At 34.4% G+C, this 22,553-nt stretch overlaps 1 pseudogene across 1 annotated transcript; it reads left to right on the top strand.

Moving 5' to 3' along the window:
• Window positions 1–9,696: 9,696 nt before the first annotated feature.
• On the top strand, window positions 9,697–22,320 carry LOC309658859 (putative large ribosomal subunit protein eL32' pseudogene; annotated as a pseudogene). The gene has a single exon. The product of its transcript is annotated as a putative large ribosomal subunit protein eL32' pseudogene (transcript).
• Window positions 22,321–22,553: the final 233 nt, after the last annotated feature.

Below are 22,553 nucleotides of genomic sequence, written 5' to 3'. Positions count from 1 at the left end.
TAGTGCTGCTATGAATATTGGGGTGCATATATCTTTTTCAATTATAGTTTTGTCCAGGTATATGCCCAGGAGTGGGATTGCTGGATCATATGGTAATTGTATTTTTAGTTTTCTGAGGAACCTCCATACTGTTTTCCAAAGTGGCTGCACCAACTTACATTTCCAGCAGCAGTGTAGGAGGGTTCCCTTTTCTTCACACCCTCTCCAGCATTTGTTTTTTGTAGACTTTTTGATGACAGCCTTTCTGACTGGTGTGAGGTGGTACCTTATTGTGGGTTTGATTTGCCTTAAAGAAACACTCTTAACACTTTAATTTTGAATACTTAGAAATTGAGGGAAAGGAACTTGGGCATGAAATGAGGAAGTACACAGTTTTCACTTTATTTTAAAATATATGCTTAATTCACTATCATAAAAATAAAAAGAAGATGTATAAGAAAATCTCCCCATTTGCCACCATTTGCCCGTCCACCCCATCTCCAAAGGAAACCACTGTAACCTTTGGCATGATACCTATACCAATAGAAAAATATTGTGTTGATATGCATATTGATATGTGTGTGATTTCTATGAATGACATCATAATTTATATAATGTTCTACAACCTGAATTTGTTCTACTCAAGAATAAATCTTGAAGATCTTTACACATTGCTACTTGTATCTCCTGGTAATTCCCTATACAATTTAACTATTCACTTCTTTGTGTTTGCATGTTTAGGTTACTTATTTTTTGCTCTGATAATCAATTCTGTATGCAGCACCTGTTGTAGGTGATTTCCTGTGCACATGTGCACACCCTAAAGTGGAAATTGAGATTCATTTCTTCTTTATGAAAACACGTGGTCAATGTTATAGCATTTAGAAATGCTACAGGTTTTTAAATTTTATTATTATTATTTGATATTAGTAGTAGTGGTATGTGAAAAGGCTCTTTTTCATATCAGGAAATTCTACTCAATTATTTGGGAGGTAATAGGAGATTTCACTGGAAATGTGCCATTCATGTAGTAATTATTATTTTCCAAAAGTACCAATGTCAGCATTAGTTTAGGAAACATGAGGATAGAACATAGATATATTTCAATAAACAAAACATGATCCTTAATTATGCTTACAAAACATTGAAAACTACTGTGTTTGTTAACTGGTACTTGCCGTGTGGTTTCAGTTAATGTTGAATCTTTTCAAGATGCCATTAAAATTTTCTGGAATGAAATCATGCTTTTGAGATGAAACAGTGGTTTGGTTATAGTATAAAATTGGAGACGTGTTCTTCTGCATGACAACTTACGATCACCGTTTTAGTCACAAAATTGCCTCCCTTAGAAATCATCATTTTCAACAGGAGAATATACATAATAATTAATGAAGAACAAACAATTGACCTGAAACAAATAGACTGCCAGTTATTCCTCCAGCAAAGATGGGTTTATTTGGGTTCAGCAGAGAATTGCAGTTAGGGGTCTGCAACCTTGGTGAGCCATGTACAGGTCCCTCCATGGCAAGGGAAGAAGAATGCTTTCTTGGAGAGGAAGGGGTAGTTGGGAGGGCTGTAGTAAACAAAGAATCCATGGCTTTTTATTGGTTAAGTTCTTGCCAGGAAAGAAGAGGAGACTTTCTTCTTCCTGTTGGGCTCTGCTATCCTTGTCAGGCATGAGAGGTCCCCCTTCTGGTCTCCCAAATCTGAGGCCTCTCTATTTAATTGAGGTTTTTGTTTGTTTTTTATTTGTTTATTTGTTTTTTACAAAACTAACATATCCACTTAGGTAGCCTAACACTTCTTTTAAATGAAAATATATAATGTATTTGAACTTCAAATGCCAGAAGATTTTATTTGTACATTTAAATTATTAATGTTCTATATTAATGATCTCCCAAATAATGACTACCTAGGTAGGTATTAAAATTATGATGAAAAACAGATGGTTGCAAAATTAAAACCGTCTAATTTTGTCAGATAAAAATCCATCCTAACTACCCTTTCCCCACCAAAAAGAGAAAAGAGAAAAGAGAAAAAGTTTCCTTTCTAAACTCCTAAACTCCTCCATCAAAGCAGAAGGCCATTTGAGAGGAGACCAAGAGGCATGCTGAAGTAGAAATGGCCTTTGCCAATAGATTTACCTCTGCACATCTATTTTCTCCAGCATGTGTGATATGAACTGGACACTCAAATGCTTTCTTGAGTAAAATAATGCAATTTTACTGAGAAAATTAGAATAACTGGAGCAAAGCAAAAAACAAAAGAAAGAAGCAGAAAAAGTGTTGCTTTCAACAAAGGTTTGAAAAGCAGCCTCCTTTTTTGTGAGGAAGCTCTTTTAGATTTAAATCTTTCAGAGCAGAAAAGATCTGTCAACATTACCTGCTGGAGATACTGGCTGAGATAACCTAGGTATTAAATTACTGGAAGATGCCCTAAGGTATTCCCTCTCAGTCTCTTCTGGGGGCAATTATCCCAACTTGAGGGAAATGACTTCCCTGAGTCTTCATATAATCCAAAACTTTCAGGCCATCAGTACTTTTTCCTGCAAAGCCATAATCCTCAAATTTAGGGTAGATCCGGTTTAATGTCTTGCTATTAACTATTCTCCTTTACTCATTCAACAAATATTGAGTGGATATTATGTCCCACATTTTCATTACTTCAGCCTAAAATTTAACTTGGCACTTCCTGGAAGTTCAGGCAAAACTGAAAAGGAGAGCTGCATAATTTGTAGAAAGAGGAAGACAAAGTGTCAAGAAATTAAATAAAAGCCAGGCGCTTAACAAGGAAGTACTGTGCATTTCAGTAAAAGGAGTTTTGTGGTTAGTAAGCTGATGCGGTCTGTTTGTTGTTTCTTATTTTTCCAAGACCGAACCTTGGAATAACTAGAGGACTAGATGTGTGAGCCTGTCTTCTGTATAAGCCAAACTTCTGTTTTGTCACCCTGAATAACCTCACTCTTGCCTCCTACACACTGTGGGATAAACCAGCTTCTTCTCAGAGTCTCTGTGGAGTGTGTGTTTCTTCCCATTCCCAGGTGCTCCCCTTGCCCACTTCCACTGATATGTTAATTCTGCATCTTGTCCCCTCTACCTGATGTTCTTCTTCACGGCGTTTCTCCTCAGGCTGAACACTGCACCTATTCTCTTCTTGCCAAAGCAGAAGCAACATAAGACTTTTCCAAGTCTAGAATGTTTTACTAAAACTAAGGAGGGATAGTAGAGGATTATGGTCTAGTTCAAGTGTCAGCACTCATTTTAATTTGTACATTAGATAATACTAACCTAAAATTTCACATATGGTAATGCACAAGGGGAGATTTCTCTTTGATTACATCCCACACCTCTTCTGCCTTCCTTATCCAAATTACAGCCATCTCCTCAGCCAGCCCTGCTTTAGGACCTTTATTCTCCCCTTCTAGCTGCCTTCAACCCCCAATTACTGTCACTTTATGACACAGAGCAGTTGACCTTTAAGACCTCTTTTTGAGATATTTTCTTCAATAAAGACCCATCTATACTAAGCTTCCTACTAAAACTTAGAAGTTAAGAGAGTGCTTGTTAACCCAAAGAGATTTTTAGGCACCTGGTAGGATTGCAGTAAAAATATTATCTTCTATTTACTCAGAATAACTCCTCAGAAGTTGTGGAACTGGGAGTGATGATTTTGTTGTTGGTGTTCTGTTTCGTTTGTGTGTTTTCCTCCAATTACATTAGCACTCAATTAAATACATTTTTATTACTGAATTTATGACCTCTTATGGTAAGATGATTAACCAGAACATTAACCTTGCTTTTGTTTTTAATTCCTGTGTTTTATTTGAGGAAAAAACAAAGTATTTGAATATCTATGTTCTGTTTATTTTCATGGCTTAAATTACGATGTTTACTGGGAGTGACAAAGATACAATAACCAAATGTTCATACAATTCTATTAATTAGATGGGGCAGAAATCATTTGAGAGAATACAGTATGTTTGATTACTTTAGAAGTATATTAATTTTACAAGAAACAAATCTGTTAGCATTCCAAGAAGCCATGCTAGCATTCCTATAAAATTAATTAATGGATTCAACAAATATTTAATCAGTGTTTCTAGGCTAAGTTACTATTCTAAGAACTGGGGTACAATAATACACAGAAAAAACCAGTGCTTGCATTCTAATGGGAGTAGGCAGATGACAAGTAAACACAAATTTAACATCAAATATAGAGTATATCTGATGTTAATAAAAAAATTTGGGGAAAAATACAGCGGTGTAAAGGGGAATAGGAAATGATGGAGGTTAGGAAAGTCAGGGTTGTAAAAGTGCTATTTTATTTAGAGCAGTTGGGCAAGGCTTTTTTGATAAGGTGACATTTGAACGTAGACCCAAAGGAACTTCGGGAGCCAACCTTGTGTGATCTGTGAGAAAAGGGTTTCAGGAAAGAAAAGAATATGAGCAAGGGCCCTGGGTCAAGAACATGCTTAGAGTGTCGGAGGAAAAGACATTTAGCTTAGAGTAGAGTGAGTGAGAGAAGAGCAGTGGAGATGAGATACAATATAGTAAGGGTGGTGTCAGGTTTTGTGGAATCTTGTAGTGATTTTAGGACTTTGGATTTTACTATGAGTAAAATGAGAAGTTATTAAACAGATTATATCTGAGAAGTGGCAAAATCTAAGGAGCAAGATGATTTATCTTTAAAACATATTACTCTGATATGTAGATGAGACTTAGGACAGGGTTTGAGACAGTTTAGTAGAATACTGGAATAATCCTGAAGAGAGAATACATTGTCCTGGACCAAGGTGGATCATAGTGAAGGTGGTGAGAGGTATTCAGTGTTGGGATATATTTTGAAAGTTTAGCCATCCACATTTGCTTATAGATTGCTAGATTATGGGTTAGGAGAGAAATAGAGATGTCAAAATTAACTCCAAGTTTTTGGTTCTTTGGATTCTGAGCAAGTAGAATAATGAAATTGCTATTTATTCAGATGAGTAAGACTGAAGTGGAAGGAAAAGCAGGTTTGAGAGGGGGAATGAGGATTTGGTTTGGGAATACGGTAAGTCTAAGATGCATAATAGATGTCTATATGGACATGTCAAGAGGGGCAGCTAGAATTCCAAGTAAGATATAGGATAGGGATATACATTTGTGACTCATCACATCATAATGTAGATTATGAGTAAATCCATGGGACTAGATGAGATCATTTAGGGAAGGAGTATAAATAAAGAAGTTCAAAGATGGAGTTGTGTGTGCTCCAGTATTTAGAAATCAAGAGGATGAGGAGGAAACAACAAAGGAATATGTAAATATCGGGCTTGTAAAATAGAAGAAAACAAAGAGAAATTTAAAATGACAAAAATATATATGTTAAGAGGTCAAACTGCAAATGACATGAAAATGACTGTACTCATTTTAGCAGAAAGCATAGTGGCCAATCTAAAGGCAATCTACTTGTATCCTTTATGCTCACTTATGTGTTAGGGAGACACTAGACAGCTTCTCATTGGCAAGACCACAAGGGTAGACTACATGTGGTGATCATGATGGCCCATATTCAATCTGGCTATGGAATAATGATGCTGGTCTGAGACTATGATCTAGTAAATGATCACCTTCAAATTCCTCAGCCTCCGCAAACCCCAACCAGTTCAATTTAAGTGATATTTATGAGCTACTCTATTATGATTCATATTGTACCAACATTGGAAGAGTAAAAAGGCATCCAGGTTGCCCATATTGCTGTTAAAAATGGAGCAGAGATTATACTGTTTAACTTAAAAGAAGCAACTAAACATGATTAATTATAAAAGGCAAAGTATGAAGGCACAGGAAGAAGCACCCAGTAATTGGTAGTTGGGGTGAGGTTACCCAGGGAATAAAGTCCTCTTTGCAGGGCTAATGTTTGTGGTGCTTATCTACACAGTGGGAAGGCCGGAGAGAGGGTAATTGGTAAAATAAAAAGTAAAGGTGGTGTGTCAGGTCCAGAGTTTAGGGTTCCAAGTGAAAGGTTGTCTGATCAATTTGGGTAAAAATTTGGGGACAGTATGTTAATGGAGTGGATTGTAAGGACCCTTTCACCAGGGTGGATTGATAATGGATGATCAAACAAGATTCTTTGTTGGAACAAACTTGAACAACTCAACCATGTTGCTTTGGTGCTGATTCTTCCTCCAGGCCCCATAAATGGTATTGCCTTTCCTGAGCCTATCTTTCTGTCCTAGTTGGTCCCCTTTATTTCTTTGCAAAATGTCTAGGAGTCAGGCTGGCTAGGGCAGTGCTCAGCTGGTTGAGGCATGGTCAGATCTTCCTCCAGCTTTCCTACCCCTGAAGAGCTTGGAAGTATTGAGTAAGGCGGCTGTTCTGGGTACTGCATAAGGCATTATCTAGGATATGAATAGCAGAAAGCCATGAGGTTACTGAGACAAAAAAAAAGACACTTTAAAATGCAAGTGTCCATGGTCCCAGAGTTCCTTTCAGCTCTCCCAGCAATGCTTAGTATTGATCTCAAAAGAGACTGCAAGGAAATAAGTTTGTTTGGTTGAAGTTTATCATCACTACTGGTAAACAGCAAGGAAATATTCTTAGTCTTGAGTACTGAGAATACTATATTCATATGGGAATTTCATCTGGTATTGATTATATTTTAAGAATTGGGAGACAGTCCTGGGACCATTGGCAGGATGATAGATAATGGAAGTAGTTAATGTATTTTCCACCTTCTATTTAGTTTTTTGAAATGTGGATTCCTCATATGTTGAAATCTCACTCTGAAGAACGTTGCAGATCTTGTTAATTATGTAGCAAGACATACAGAGATGATTAAAGGGTTAGATAATAAAACCAATACAAAAAGAATTGCACATGCTTTAAGTTGGAGAAGGAACAGGTTAAGGAAAAATTGAAAAATAATTTTCAAATGTGTGAATAATCCTTACAAGAAAGACTATTAAGTAGTTAGTTTCCATGTGGACAAAGTAAAAAGAAATTGGTATAATTAAACTTTATTAAATAGATTTTTGAAAAAAGGAGAAATGTTCCCTGTGGTAGGTACTGTGCTAAGCCTCCATTTATTGACTTCAGTCTTGTATTGATTTCTTTCTTTTTTTTTTTCTTCAGTGTGGTTTCTCCCATCCAGAAGCAGGAGAACAAATTGCAGACATTTATGAACTGTTTCTGTTCATAGTTAATAATAAGCCATAGAAAGGAAAAATAAAATTTGATAAAATAGAACAATGTACATATGTGCCCCCTCAAAAAAAATCCGTAAATTAACACATTTTGAATTTTCGAAATTGGGGATTTGTTTTATAATTAACTAAATTTGCAAAATAATATTTAATTTATAGAAAATATTAATCCAAAACAATGATTCGGCTGGTTTAATGACCACTAGCTAGTTGTCAAATTGAACATTAAGGCATGTAAGAAATCTACCTATCCTGAAAATCTACCGGCCACATACTTAGAGCCAAAGCATACAATTTGAGCATCCATCTGGCTGCATCTTAAAATAATGATTGATGAAACACATCAACCTTGAATCCCAAATGCAGAGTTTTGGGCATAAAAATAAAAACAGGGTCTTGTCTAATGGCTTTCCAAATATTTGACCTTTCTATCACCTTGTTCCTTGAGGAGTTATTCTCAGTTTTTTTCTAGTGATGCTTCCACTTCTATGCTGCTTTCACAGCCCATGTGTGTATCTTTGATGACTGCGCTCTAACCAAATACCAGGAATGTTCTTGGGAGCATTGTTGTCAAAAGTACTCCTTAAATTTCTATTTCTGAGGTGGAAAGTGTTTCTATTCTGTCTAATAGCTATAATTAACAGGTGGAAATGAATGCCTTCAATAGTTCAATTGTTAAAATCTGCAAAGAGGAAATAATTGAATTCATTAAACACATCATTTTCATCCTCAAATGTAAAAGGTGATAAATCCAGGTGTTCAGTTAAAGGCTAAGAATTAAAACAGAGCAGCATAATTTTCTCGTTCTGTGCACTGTTCTGGAAGTTCTCTAGGTGATCATTTTTTTCCTTTCTTTTTTTTTGCTTTTCCTTTTTTACTTCTAAAATTTGTTTTTTTTGTTTTAAATTTATTTTAGGTGAGCATTTAACATATGAAAATGAAACTCTTATTAAGACAGACCACACATATACACACACACAAACACTGTTGTCTCATTTATTGGCATTTAGGTAAATACAAGGTCTATAGAGCCGGATTCTCTGGGATGAAATCCTGGCTTTAAACACTTACCAGTTTTGTAATCTTAGGCAAAATGTTTAACCTTCTCTGTCAGTTTTGTCATCTATAAGATAGGGATGAAAATCACATTAACTTCATAATGTTGTTTGAATTAATTGAGTTAAAACATGTATACACTTACACACTTACATTGCCTGGCATCTACTAAATGCTTAATATATATTAGCTAAAAATGTGTAACTTTTCTTTACAAATGATAGAAAAATCTAAGTTGGATTAAACTTGGTGTAAAATACCCCTTTGTTAATAGAAGTCAAGAGTAAACCCATGTAATGGTCAAGGCCTATGTCTCCAGGCCTTCTATGGCCATCATTCCAACCATAAAAATGTCTTCACACTGAGTTAGCCCTGAGTTCCCAGATATCTTTCCTCAATCAGCAGAGGTCAAGATAATGAACCAGATGGCCACACCTTTTAACACCGCCCCCCACCCCCGCTATTCTCACAGTCTTGCTGTCTCCGGTTGGCTTAAATCCAAAACAAGTAATTTTATTAAACCCTGTATTCCCCTTTATTGTTGCCACCAGGAACTCAGGCTTCCCAGTCAGGGTCACCTCACTCACTCTAATCACCCTTTCTACCTGCTATTCTATCTCTTTCTCAAACTCTTCCTTAATTTCCAAAATCCTTCCACTGGAACTCACAATCTGTTATCTTCTCTGAACATGCTTTCACTTTCTAGCACTTAAAAAAAAAACTAGTCTCTCTTTCCAAGATAATACTTCCTTTGCAGCTTTCCATCAATGGCTGCTTTTTCATCTCAGCCTTATCACTGGGGTTTATGGTAGGGCTGGCTTTATCTATACTCTTCAGGGTTATTTTCAAGACCATTTCAGACCGTTCTCTTTTGTTTCTCTCTAATCATCCCCACCATCCAGATTTGAATCTCATGATAACAGACTGATTACCCACTACCTCTCATTGTTTCTGTCATTTACCTATGCCTGATCATTCTACTTTCATTTCTCAGAGACTTTAGCTCTCAGCTCTTTGTCATGACCTTCAACACCTCTCCTGTCAATTTGTGGCAATGTCAATATTCACGCAGATGAAACTTCCAGCACCTTGCGCCCTCAATTTCCTGAGCACGTCTCCTCTTGACCTCTGTCTTTCCTCAGCTATTCCCTAGTCCTATTCTAGACCTCATTATTACCCCAAACTAAAATTTTCATTATCCTTATTTCCTGCATTTCACTTTGAATATCACTTATCTTTCTCTGGCTCTTCTTTTAGTATCCCATACCCCACTCGAACAACCCATTCATTACACTCTAATCAGTTGAGATTATAGTAATTCACACTCTTAATATCTTTCCCCAACTTGCATTGCTTAAATTACTCAATCATTTTAAGCACTTCTGATAAACCCTCAAGTCCCTTGTCCCTCTCTTCTTGCTTCATTAGATAGCTGAGCTCAGCTACAGCTATGGTTAAATCTAACTCTTCAAATATATATATATATCTCCATGAAATTGGATAGGACTGGAAAGAACACGCAACTACACACCTTCGTCCCACTATAAATTCATGAACAAGAAGAGCAAATGAGTGTTTAGTACTTTCTGGACATCTTACTTTATTTCACTGTTCCACTCATGCTATATAGTCTCCTTCTCTTCAGATCATTAAAATGTCTCCTCTCAATCCTCATTTTCATTGGATGACTTTGATTCCTACTTCACTGTGCAAACTGAAGCTATCAGGAGAAAACTTCCACAGATTCCCACCCCTAGCCTTACCCATCTACAGGTATCTACACCTGCATAGTCTGCCTTCCCATCTGTTATCATGGATGATCCATCAGTGCTTATTTATGTCCAAAGGTAATTCCTCTACTTATGAGCTAGACTACATCTTGCCTTTCTACTTAAGGATATCACTCCAGGAGCTGTCTCCTCTCTGCCCTTTATCATTATTTTGTTTTTCTTATTTGTTGGAAAATTCCCATAAACATAAAAAATTTTCTATTATTTCTTGTATTAAAAAAAGAAAAGAAAAAGGCACAACTATAGAGATAATAAAAAGATTTGTGGTTGTTATGGGTTGGGGGGTAGAGGTGAATAGGTGGAGCACAGGGAATTTTTAGGGCAGTAAAAATACTCTGTATGATACTATAATGACGGATGGATGTCATTATACATTTGTCCAAACCCATAGAATGTACAAGAGTTAACTCTAATGAACTTTGGGTGATGGTGATGTGTCATTGTAGGTTCATCAATTGTAGCAAATGCACAAATTAAAAGTGTTTAATTTGATGAGTTTGATAAATGTACAACCTTGTCAAGATATATAACATTTCCAGTACTTCAGAAATTTTCATGTGTCCCTAACATTCAATATCCACTCACCTAGGAATGGCCACTTTTCTGACATTTTTCACTATAGATTAGTTTTGACTCTTCTAGAAGTTTATATAAATAGAAGCATCAAGTATGTACTCTTCTGTATTCAACATCTTTTCCTCAGAATGTCTGTGAGATTCAACCATGTTGTTTTATGTATAAGTAATTTGTTCCCTTTTGTTGCTGGGTAGTATTCCATAATACAACTCTACCATAATCAGTTTGTTTATGTATTTTTCTGTTGATGGTCATTTCTGTTGTTTCTAGATTTTGGTTATGGGCATTTCTATGCATATTTTGTACAAGTTTTTTTGTAAACATACATTTTCATTTCTCTTGGATAAATACCTAGGATTGGAATTTCTGGGTCATAAAGTAGGTATATATTTAACTTTTAAAGTAACTGCAGTTTTTCAAAATTCTTGTATTATTTTACTTTTACTAGAAATGTGTGAGAGTTCAGGTACTCCCTATTTTTGACAACACTTGAGTTGTTGGTCTTTTTAATTTTTAATAAATTTAGCCCTACCATTTTAGTGGGTATGTAGTGGTATTTTTTTTTTTACAGTTTTAATCTGAATTTCCATGATGACTAAAAACATTGAACATGCTTTCATAGGATTATTTGGTATTCATATACCTTCCCTTGTGAAGTGTCTACTCAAGTAGTTTTCCTGCTTTTTATTGGATTGTTTTAATTACCAAGTTGTAGCATTATTTTATGTATTATGGATACAAGTATTTTGTCAGATATATCCTTGCCATATTTTTTCCTAGTCTGTGGTTACTTTTTCTGTCTGTATAGTGTCCTTTGATGAACAGGGTTTTAAAAATGTTGATTGTTAGTCTATTTTCTTTCTTTTAGAATTATTCTTTTTCTGTGTCCTGTCAAAGATATATTTACCTACTCTCATGTCATAAGTATATTTCCCCATCATTTCATCTAGAGCATTACAATTTTAGCTTTTATGTTTAGGACTGTAGTACACTTAAATTTGTGGTTTTGAATTTGATCAGTCGGAGTTGAGTCAAGATCTTTGTCCCCTCTCCCCGAATATTGATATCTAGTTGTTTCAGCATAATTTGTTTCAAAGATTTTACTTTCACCCACCACTGAGTTACTTTGATTCAATTGGCATTTCAAGTATAAGTCCATTTCTGGTCTCTTTTCTGTTCCATTGATCTATTTGCCCGTCTTTAGGCCAATGCCTCATTGTCTTGATTATTATAGTGCTATACTAAGCTTTAAATTCAGGTTGTTAAGTTCTCTAACTTTGCTATTTTTTTTTTTCTAAAATTGTTTAGGCCATTGTAAGCCCTTCATATTTTCATTTAAATTTTAGAATTAGCTTGTCAAGTTTTACAAAACAGCTAGAATATTGATTGGATTTGTATTGCATTTTGGCATATATTGTGTTTTTAACTATCCTGAGCCTTCTAATACATAAAAAAGATGTATCTCTCCATTTCTTTTTGTCTTAATTTGTCTTAGCAATGTTTTCACTGCAAAGTTCCTGCATTTTTTTGAAGGAAAATTACCTATGTTATATTATTTGACACTATTGTTAATACAACTCATAAAATTATTTTTTCATTTGTTTTCTGCAATTATATAGAAATATAATTGATTTTTTGTATATTGACTTTGTACCTGGAAACCTTTCTAACTTATTAATTGAGGTAATTGCTTTGGAAATTAGAATTATCTGCACAGGCAATCATGTCATTTACAAATATAGAGACAGTTTTCTTTCTTCCTTTCTGATCTTTATTCCTTTTATTTATTTTTTATCACCTTATCTCACTGCCTAGAACCCACAGTATATGTGACATGCATGCCGTGTTACTGATCTTTAGGAGGGAAAGTTCAATACTTCACCATTATATGTGGTCTTAGCTACATTTTTAAATGACTTTTTGCAGAGTGAATAGATTATCTTTTATTCATCTTTTTCATTATGAATGTGAGTTGAATGGGTTTTTTTGTGACTATTGAGATAAATATATAATATTTATTCTATTAATATCTTATCTTACATCGGTTGATTTTAAAATGTTAAACTAAGTTTGAATTCCAGGAATAAACCCAGCTTGATCATGACATATTTTCTTTTTAAATGTTGGATTCAATTTACATCTAAGGATTTTTTTCAATCTATGTAATCTTTTCTTATAGTATATTTATCAGATTTTTGTATTAGGGTTATGATGGCCACATAAATTAAATTGGGAAGTGTTTCCTCCTCTACAATCCTTAAACATGTTTTTGTATAAAATTGTAGTATTTATTTATTTATTTTTTATAAGTTTGATAGAATTCACCAGTGGAATGCTTTGAGGTTTGTGGAAAGATTTCGTTAATTAATTCAATTTCTGTAGTATTTACAGTGATATCAAAACTTTCTATATCTTCTTATGTCAATTTTGGTAAGTAGGTTTTACACAGAAATTTTCCCTTTTATCTATGTTGTCAAATTTACTGGCATAAAGTTGATCCTAACAGTCTCTTACTTTAAGTCAAAAGAATATAAAACTATTCCTCTGGCATTGTGAATTTTGATAATTTTATCTTTCTCTCCTTTTCCTTGATTGGTTTTACTAAGGTTATACAAATTTTAATTGTGTTTATTTCATTCTGATCAAATGCTCTCTGTACTATTTCCAATTACATTTTAAAATAACATATTTAAATTATCAAGTACTGTATTTATCCTACAAATATACTTAAGGTTAAATCAGAGATACCATATGTGTCATGGCAAAAAAAAAAAAAAGCGCTAATTCTAATATGTTTATTATTCAAGATTTACAAAATAATGACTAATTGTTGACCCATTTTTAGAATTTATGAGCTTAAACAGATATCTTCCTTACAGTGTTAATATTTATTAATACATGACATGATAATAATATTTCTATATTTTTATTAAACACAAAAACTTGAGCTCAAATTACATATTCATATGGATGCATTTCTGCCTAAAATATAAACTATTTTTAAGCTGACACACAGAGTCTGTAATTAAACCTTAACTAGAAGGAAATTCATTGATAAAATAATTATTTTTTCCTACTAAGGATTTTGTTTTATTCAAAATTTCTGTGTTTCGAGGTAGTAAAGGGGAGACTCCCATTCGTATCTCAGCCTATACTGAGCCATGTATAGTCATTATTAAAAAGAAGTTTTTTTAAAAAGCCTTTTTCCAACTCCTTGTTTTAATACTAAAACATTTATTGTTACTTGATATGAACTTCTAATGTAAAAAGAAATTTCAAGAAAAAAACAAAAACAAACTATAATCCAGACGTTTGGAGATAGAGCAAAGGACAAATTTTGCTTAGTGTTTTTTAAAGACAAGTTGCTGTTACACTTAAAATTACATGTCTGAAAATTACTTTGAGACTACATAGGAAAAATGCCTACAAGAAATTAATGATTAATTGTGAAGATTGATATGTGCTATTCCATTTAATCATAACTAAGAAAGAAATAAAAACAGGTTATAAGTTCAAAACTGAAGAAAGCTCTATGGGCTTAAAGCCATTATTCTAGAAAATAAATCCTGCCACACATCACAGGGAATGAACAAAGTAAATTTCAGGGTTTGGAAAATGTTTGTGGGAGAAAATCCCATTAAAGTAGATAGAATTACTTCAAAATAAGGTCCATGGTAGTGTCAACTGCTATTAACATGAAGGATGCTTCCCTCTTTCTCATTTCATTACATTTGTATCAAATTCTATGACTTTTGTTTATGATCAATAACCAGTTTCTTCTAAGATCACTGAAAGGTTACAACCTGGTTTACTCACAGTAATGATGATTTACTGGAATGTGAGTCATCCCTATTTAAATCAGCCTATTGAGTCATCAATTTTCAGAGGCCCTGATGGGCTTGTTGAATTTATAACTGTCCTTTGGCTAATGGGGATTTGAGTTCCTATCATAATTAAGTCGAACATTGATTTTAGTTTATAAGACCCAGTTTCCTACATCAAATATGCTCTTAGTAGGAACCAATATTACATAGCTTCATTAGTAGTCAACTGAAGGAGAGACTCAACTGAGGGATGAACAGAGATGGGTGAATGGACAATTCTGAGCTCAGCTGATTTTCATGATTAACAATAAAAAGTTTACTAAGTCTTTGAAATTAATTCATATAAAATTTTTCTTTCACATTTTTGAAAATACATGTAAATATAAAATATTTAACATAACATATTAATGTATATAATAATCCTTACCACTTTCTTACCCACTGACATTTTAACATTTTTATAATTCACTGTGTAAGTTAGTAAGCAACTCTTGTTTCCTTTTCACCAAATATATTTCCTTAAAAATCCTCCACAGGGCTTTGCCTCTTTTCTTCAGTGTGGACAGAGCTGGTATTTGTTTCAGAAAATACTATGCTTATCAAGGTCACATTTATTTCCTTGGGATCTAATGTTTTCTAGGCATGTGCTTGTATGTGACTAAACTCTGACTTAAGGCATTCAGGGCTTTCAATATCTGGAATATTTAGAAGTTTTAATAAACTGGTCAGTAACTACAGCTAGTCCTCACGAAGGCTGTTCTTTTAGCTCAGGATTTTACCCTCAAAATCTACATGATTTTTCTCAGAGAAGGCTGGTTCTATCATTTTAAAGTGCTACTTCTGTGTGAATCACTGATGGTTTTGTTGTTTTTTTTTTTGTTTTTTTATCAGCAGTTAATACTCAAGCTAATCTGCCTAAAATTCTTCCTTGGTGAATAATTGAAATGTTGTATTTTTTCCATAGCAGTGTTTTCCAGATCTGCAAGTGCAATGTATTCATGTCTATAATTTCTTAAAAATTTATTGACTGTCTTCTTAATGCAAGGCATTGTATTAGGCATAAGATATGTAGTGATCGATAGAATATACATAGTCTCTATCCTTGTGGAACTAGAGTAAAAAATAGTAAGGAGCTAAATATACATCTAATTCATTACATTTGTGGAATGTGCTATAAAGTTCTAGTGTTCTGTGAGTGCAAAATAGGGTCTGCCATCTAAGAATGACTAATTCATCACTACCAGAATCTTGATATTGGCAAGCTACCAGCATATAAAAAACATAGGATTAGAAACCCAGACTTGTCATTTTATATTAAATGTGGCACATGAATAACACAGATTTATTCAAAGTTCAGCAAATAAGTCTTAAACATAACCTGATAGCTGTCCCTGTGCTAGTCACTGAAAATCAAAAGGAAATGAGACTGTGCCTGCCTTTTAGAAATTCATGGTATAAAGAGAAGTTATACATATACACTGATTATACTATTACAATGTGGTAAGTCCTTTGATAGAATAATGTATGCTATGGACTAAATGTATGTTACCTCCCCCTCAATTTGTATGTTTAAACTTGAAACCCCAGTGTGATGGCATTTAGAGATGGGACCTTTGGGAGGTAATTAGGATAAGATGAGGTAATGAGTGTGGGACTCTCATGATGGGATCAGTGCCCTTATAAGAAGAGACATCAGAGAGCTTGCTTAGATGCTTTCTTTCTGCCATGTGAGGACACAGCAAGTAGGTAGCCATCTGCAAGCCAGGAAGAGAGCTTTCACCAGAACCTGACCATGCCAGCATCCTGATCTTGGATTTCTAGACTCTAGAACTGGGAGAAATACCTGTTGTTTAAGTCACTTTGTCTGTGGTATTTTGTGTGGCAGCCTAGAGGACTAATAGAATATACAAACTAAATTGGTGGTTAGAGGAAAGAATAATTAATTTTGCTTAGAGCAACAAAGGTGGCTCCAAAGGAAGTGATATTTGAGCTCAATGTTAAAGGATACATAAAATTTCACTATGTAGAGAAGAGAATGAAAGGGCATTTTGATCAGAAAAATATTTAAGGACAGAAAAAAGGGGGGGAAGGTCTAAGGATGAATTCCAGAGTTCCATTTTATTTAACAAGGTAAATAGTGATGCTAAAAACTGAGATAAGAAATAGAAAAAAAAAAACAACAACAACTGGATTTTACTAAATAGAATGAAGGAACACAATGCTAAGTTTGAACAAGATGGCTGTCTAAGTTAGCGCTAAGCAATTGCAAATATAAGTGTGGAAATCAGAGAGAAAGAACGAAGGAACTGCTTTCAACATTTTGTGTCTATAGTGGATATTGGGTTTTCTGCCCAGGTCACCTCTTTAGGACCAAAACATCTATTGACCAACTGCTGATGGAAAAGTTAAAGTTAAGTCATTCAGTGGGATTTTTCTTTGGTACCAAGGAGCTGATTTGTTCAAATTACATTCCTTCCTGTGGTTGGGTAAGCAGTGGATAAAGGAAGCTAGTGGATAGTGATTATAAATGCAGAGATTCAAACACCTGGCATCCTTATCTTTTTTTGGGACAACTCTAAAGGGCCCCCCAAGCTCCAGGGTTTTCTGTAAATCAGCTGAAGTCTCAATTGCAACTACTGTTGACCCGTGAACAATGTGGGTTTGAACTGTACGGTTCCACTTATATTTAAATATGTTTCAGTCATAAATACTACAGTACTACATGATCTGTGGTTGTTGAATCCATGGATGCAGAACCGCATATGAGGAGGAACCACATAGAGGGAGGGCCAACTGAAGTTAGACTTTCAACTGTGTGGAGGGTTGTTCAACAACTCTCTCATTGTTCAAGGGTCAACTGTACATTGTGATTCAACTTCTCATTCTGCCAGATCCTGCCTTTCTCACATTCTTACAGGTGAACTTCCTAAGAACATTGTCCATCAACTTTCCCATTAAAAATTCCATTTTCAGGAAACCCGATCTAAGATAGTACCAGCACCAATCCCAGAACATCCATATGGAGAACTATTAGGCTTGCTAAGGAATGAGGAAAATTATGTGCTGCCATTGCTGCAGGATTTGGCTAAAACGTACCAATATCCATGAGGCGACATGAGTAGATGCACAGGATTGGATGTTGAGGATGCTAAATGAAGGGGAACAGAACCAAAAAGAAAGTTGGAGATGAGAGAGTTTATCAATATGAGAGCATTATCCTGTGAAACAAAATTTAACACTCTGGCATCTACAGTATAAACTAACACAATATTGTAAAGTAACTATACTCTAATAAAAAAATAAAATTAAAAAAAATGACAGTAAAGAAAAGTCACAATTTTTTTCCCTAGATTCCAGATGTGATCCAATCCTCAGACCATGAACCCACTGACTAAAAGAGAGGCCTATGATGAAGTATCATTTTTTATGGTGACAAATGTACAACAGTAATTCCTCAGTACTTTACCTAAGCGACCCCTGACCTTTAATTCAGGTACCTCAGCACTGGGAAGTAGGAAATACCCAGATCATTCAAGAGTTGATGTAAACGTGAACATAGAGAGGAGTGAAATACAATATATTAAAAGGAGCCAAATAGAATGTCTAGAACCCAAAATACATTATGTGTATTGCTAAACTTTTCTGCAGATTAAACACCACAGAAAAAAATATCAGTGAGCTTACAGACATAATAGAACTTATCCGTACGGAAACGCAGAGGGAAAAAAGATACTGAAACAAATACATATGTAGCTTTGGTGAACAGTAGGATGACCCTAAGAACTCTAACAATAGTGTTATTACAGTTCCAGAAAGGAGGTAGAGGGAAATCGAAGAGATAATGGACTAACATTTTCCAAACTTGTTCAAAATTATAAGGCCACATGCCCTAGAAGCTCAAAAAGTTCCAGTAAAAAAAGAAAAGCAAAAACATGTAATTCAAATTTTATAAAATCATTGTTAAAACTAAAATTTGAAAAGCAGTCAGAGAAAAGATTAAATTCAGGGGAATAAACATAAGAAAGTTGTTGGCTTTGTATCAGAAACAATGCAAACCAAAATATATTGGAACAATATCTTTAAAAAGTTGAAAAATCTGTCAGCCTAGAATTCTATATCCAGAAAAATCCCTCAGAAATGAAGCTAAAATAAAAATATGTTCAGGAAAATAAAAACCTGGATAATTCATCACCCAAATATCTGAAGAAAACAAAGATTCTTCAGGCTGAAGAAACAGTAAACCAGAGTTTCACTAATAAATAAAAAATACTGTGAATAGTAACTGTGGGTAAATAAAAAAAATTCTTTCATTTTTAAATTTCTTTTAAATATATTTTATTGTTTAAATTAAAAAATAATATATTTGTGGGGTTTATGACATACATAGATGTAGATTATTTGACAATAAAAGTATAAAGAAGAGGAGGGTATAATAGAAATGTACTGTTATACATTTCTTACATTAAAACTGAAGAGGCATAATATTACTTGAAGAAAGACTGTGATAAGATGCATATTGCAAATCCTAGAGCTCTTACTGTATAAACTTAAAAGTTATAGCTAGTAAGACCATGGTAGAGAAAAACTGAATAATGAAAATATTTAAATAGTCAAAAAGAATGCAGGGACAAAGAACAAAAAATATGGGCCACTCTCTTTCTTGGTGCTGCCTACGAAGGTGGCACCCATCTCCTTGGCATCATGACTGCCCTCAGACCTCTCACGAAGCCAAAGATAATCAAAAAGAGGACCAAGAAGTCCATCTAGCACCAGTCAGACCTATATGTCAAGATTATATGGAACTGGCAGAAACACAGGGGGCATTGACAATAGGACGTGCAGAAGATTCAGGGGCCAGATCTTGATGCCCAATATTGGTTATCGGAGAAACAAGAAAACAAAGCACATGCTGTCCAGTGGCTTCTGGGAGTTCCTGGTCCACAATGCAAAGAAGATTGAAATGCTGCTGATGTGCAACAAATCTTACTGTGCTGAGATTGCTCACAACGTCTCCTCCAAGAACCACAGAGCCATTGTGGAAAGAGCAGCCTAGCTGGTCATCAGAGTCACCAAATCCAATGCCAGGCTGCACAGCAAAGAAAATGAATAGACAGCTTGTGTGCACATTGTATTTGTTTTAATAAAACCATAAAACTCAAAAAAAATGTATATGGGACAAATTGAAAACAAATAGCCAAATCATACTTTAAAACAACCATGTAAATTATTAGATTAATTATAAATGCTCTAAACTTTCCAAATAAAAGCCAAAGAATATTACACTGGATTTAAAAGCTAAATCCAATTGTATGTCATCTAGAGGAAGTACATTTTAAATATGAAGTTACGGATTGTCTAACAGTAAAATGACAGGAAAATATACAGAGAAGTCCTCACAACCAGGAATATTAACAAAGATGAGAAGAAGCATTTCATAATAAAAGTGTCAGTTCAACATGAAAATATAATAATTCTGAATATGTATCTAATAACAGATTCATAAATCTATGAAGCAAAAACTGAAAAATACTGTAAACAAAATTAGATAAATCCACAATTATAGTTGAAATTTCTGCAGGAAATTACTAAGGAGATAAAAGACTTGAATAAAATATCAATCAGCAGGACATAACTGAAATCATAGAATAATTCACCCAACAACGGAACATACAAAGTCTTTTCCAAGAGCGCATTCAACAAGTGGAATATAAAATAAAATTAATTAATGCTTAACTGATAAAAAGAAACTGAACAGTTTTTTGGGACACCTTCCATATGATTTCATATTAAATGGAGGCGTATTGTGGAAATGACTCCTTAGTGGTTATCCAGACTATCAAGTACACACATCACTTATTAAAGATAATAGAAAGCAATTTCAGTTTGAAAGCAAGACTTTCTGTCTACTTAATACTACAGTAGTATTGACTACATTACTTGGAAATGCCCTATAATTAATTTTCCATTCCTTAACTGGAGGAGCATATTGTCTCCACTGTGGATGCCTCGGATACCTTGTATTTGTATGTAAGAATTTCAAGGGATTTTGTGCCATTTTTAGCTTGTCACCTGTGTGTGATTATCCCAGAAAACATAATCTCTTTTCCCCAAAACTCACTGTTTATCTACTAATTATGTTTAAACTAATTACTATACCTTACTACTTCCCCACTGAAGAACAGGCTTAGACATATACATCCTCTTGATTATGTGATTTTTAGAATGTTTGTTTTGTATACTCCCTAACAACATCGCCCTGGGCTGTAAGTTAACTTTAATTTTGGGCAGTTCATCGTGATGGTGTTAGTTTTTTATTATAGCCTATTTAGTAGTTTTATCCTCTAAGATCACAAAGATTTTCTTTGATATTTTCTTAAACAAATTGTTGTGTATCCAAACGATAAAATGAAACAAACTACTAGACACAACGTTTACGAATCTCAAAAAATGTGCTGAGCTACCTAGGACACAAAAGAACACACGCTATATGAACCCATGTATATACTATAATAGAATAGGTAAACCTAATCTATAGTAATGGCATGTCAGTTGTTGCCTAGGCCAGAGGTGAGGGTGGGTAAAATACAAATGGATACAAGGAAAATTTGGTGAGGGGGGGTGATGGAAATATTCTGTATCTTGATAGGGTTGATGATCATATGGGTGTATACATTTGACAAACTCACCAAACTGTAAATTTAAAATAGATGCTATTTTATTGCATGTAAATCACACTTCAATAAACTTAATAAGTAAAAACAAAACAAAACAAAAAAAATTATTGTGTTGGGAGAAGAATGGAAGCAGGGGACTAGCTAAAGTGCCATGAATAATCTGAGCAATTATGGTTTAAATAGTAGAAATGGAAAAGAAGAAGACAGATTTAGGATATGTTTTAAAGGCAAATTTTACATGATACGTGGATAATTTATATGTGTACATTTGGGAGTGGGGATTCTGATGGACAATGAGAAATAAGGAAAATCCCTGAAAGTTCGGCTTAAGAAATTGGATGGAGTTATTTATTCAAAAAAGTTAATCTGAAAGGAGCTAGTTTGGTAGTTGAGTTCTATGAGAATCAAGAGTTCTATCTTGGCTGTGTTAATTTTAAGATGCTTTTTAAAACACCTGAAGACAAATATCCAGCAGGGTGTTAGATATATGATCCTGGAGTTGCAGGGCATGTTTGGATCTTAAGGTACAGATGTGGAAGTCATAGCAAACAAGTTCTATTTAAGCTGAAGCTTAAAAAAATGTCGCCTAGAGAGCCCAGGACATTTAGTGGTGGAGGAGGAGAAAAGGAACCAGCAAAGGAGACTGCAATGAAGGAGCTAACAATGCAGGCACTCAGTTACAAGCACATGGGGTCCTAGACATTAAGAGATGAGAGAGTTTTAGGAAGAAAAGTGAGCAGCTATGTTGAAAGCAATGGAAAGGTCTGGTTGAGGAAAGAACGGTGACCACTGCATACTTTTTTTTGTGACCCTGACAAGATTTTTCTGTGGGATAGAAGGGATGGAAACTTGATTGGACTGATGTAGAAGATCATATGACATGACTCTTTATTTGTCAAGAAAATTTACAATGAACTGGGAAGGAATGGAACAGTGGTAGGAAGATGATTCAGGTCAAGGTCATGGAAGGTTTTATTTGATTTGTTTTAAAAACCCAATATTAGTGCTTGTTTGTATGCTGGTGGTAATATTCCATCAAGAACTGAGAATTGGTTGATGCAGGAGAGGGAGTGTTTGAGGAAAGTCTTTGAGAAAACATGGGATGCAAACCCCAAGTGGAGGAATTCGTATTTAATACCATGCTTCATTTTGGGATACATAGCATTATGCTAAGAGAATGTAATGATGTCATTGTGCTCTATGCTTTAATACTCAATTTAGAACTAAAAAAAATAAAACTCAGCAAAATAAGATTTCAATCAATTTAAGATTTGGTTAACATTCTCTGATTTCTTTTTTGGTTTGGAACACACAATTTTCCCTGTTTTGTCTATCCTTCAGGAATATCTTGCCTTCATTAGATAACTACTATAAAGTTAAAATGAAAAGAATGCATTTTCTAAAGGTTATATTATTTGAGGTTGTATTTATTGAAGGAAGAAAACATATAAACAATTTTATCCTGTTGGAA

The sequence above is a fragment of the Balaenoptera physalus genome (assembly GCF_965194825.1).
Source record: "Balaenoptera physalus genome assembly, chromosome: 3".
Taxonomy (NCBI): domain Eukaryota; kingdom Metazoa; phylum Chordata; class Mammalia; order Artiodactyla; family Balaenopteridae; genus Balaenoptera; species Balaenoptera physalus.
This window is presented reverse-complemented; position numbering and strand designations above follow the sequence as displayed.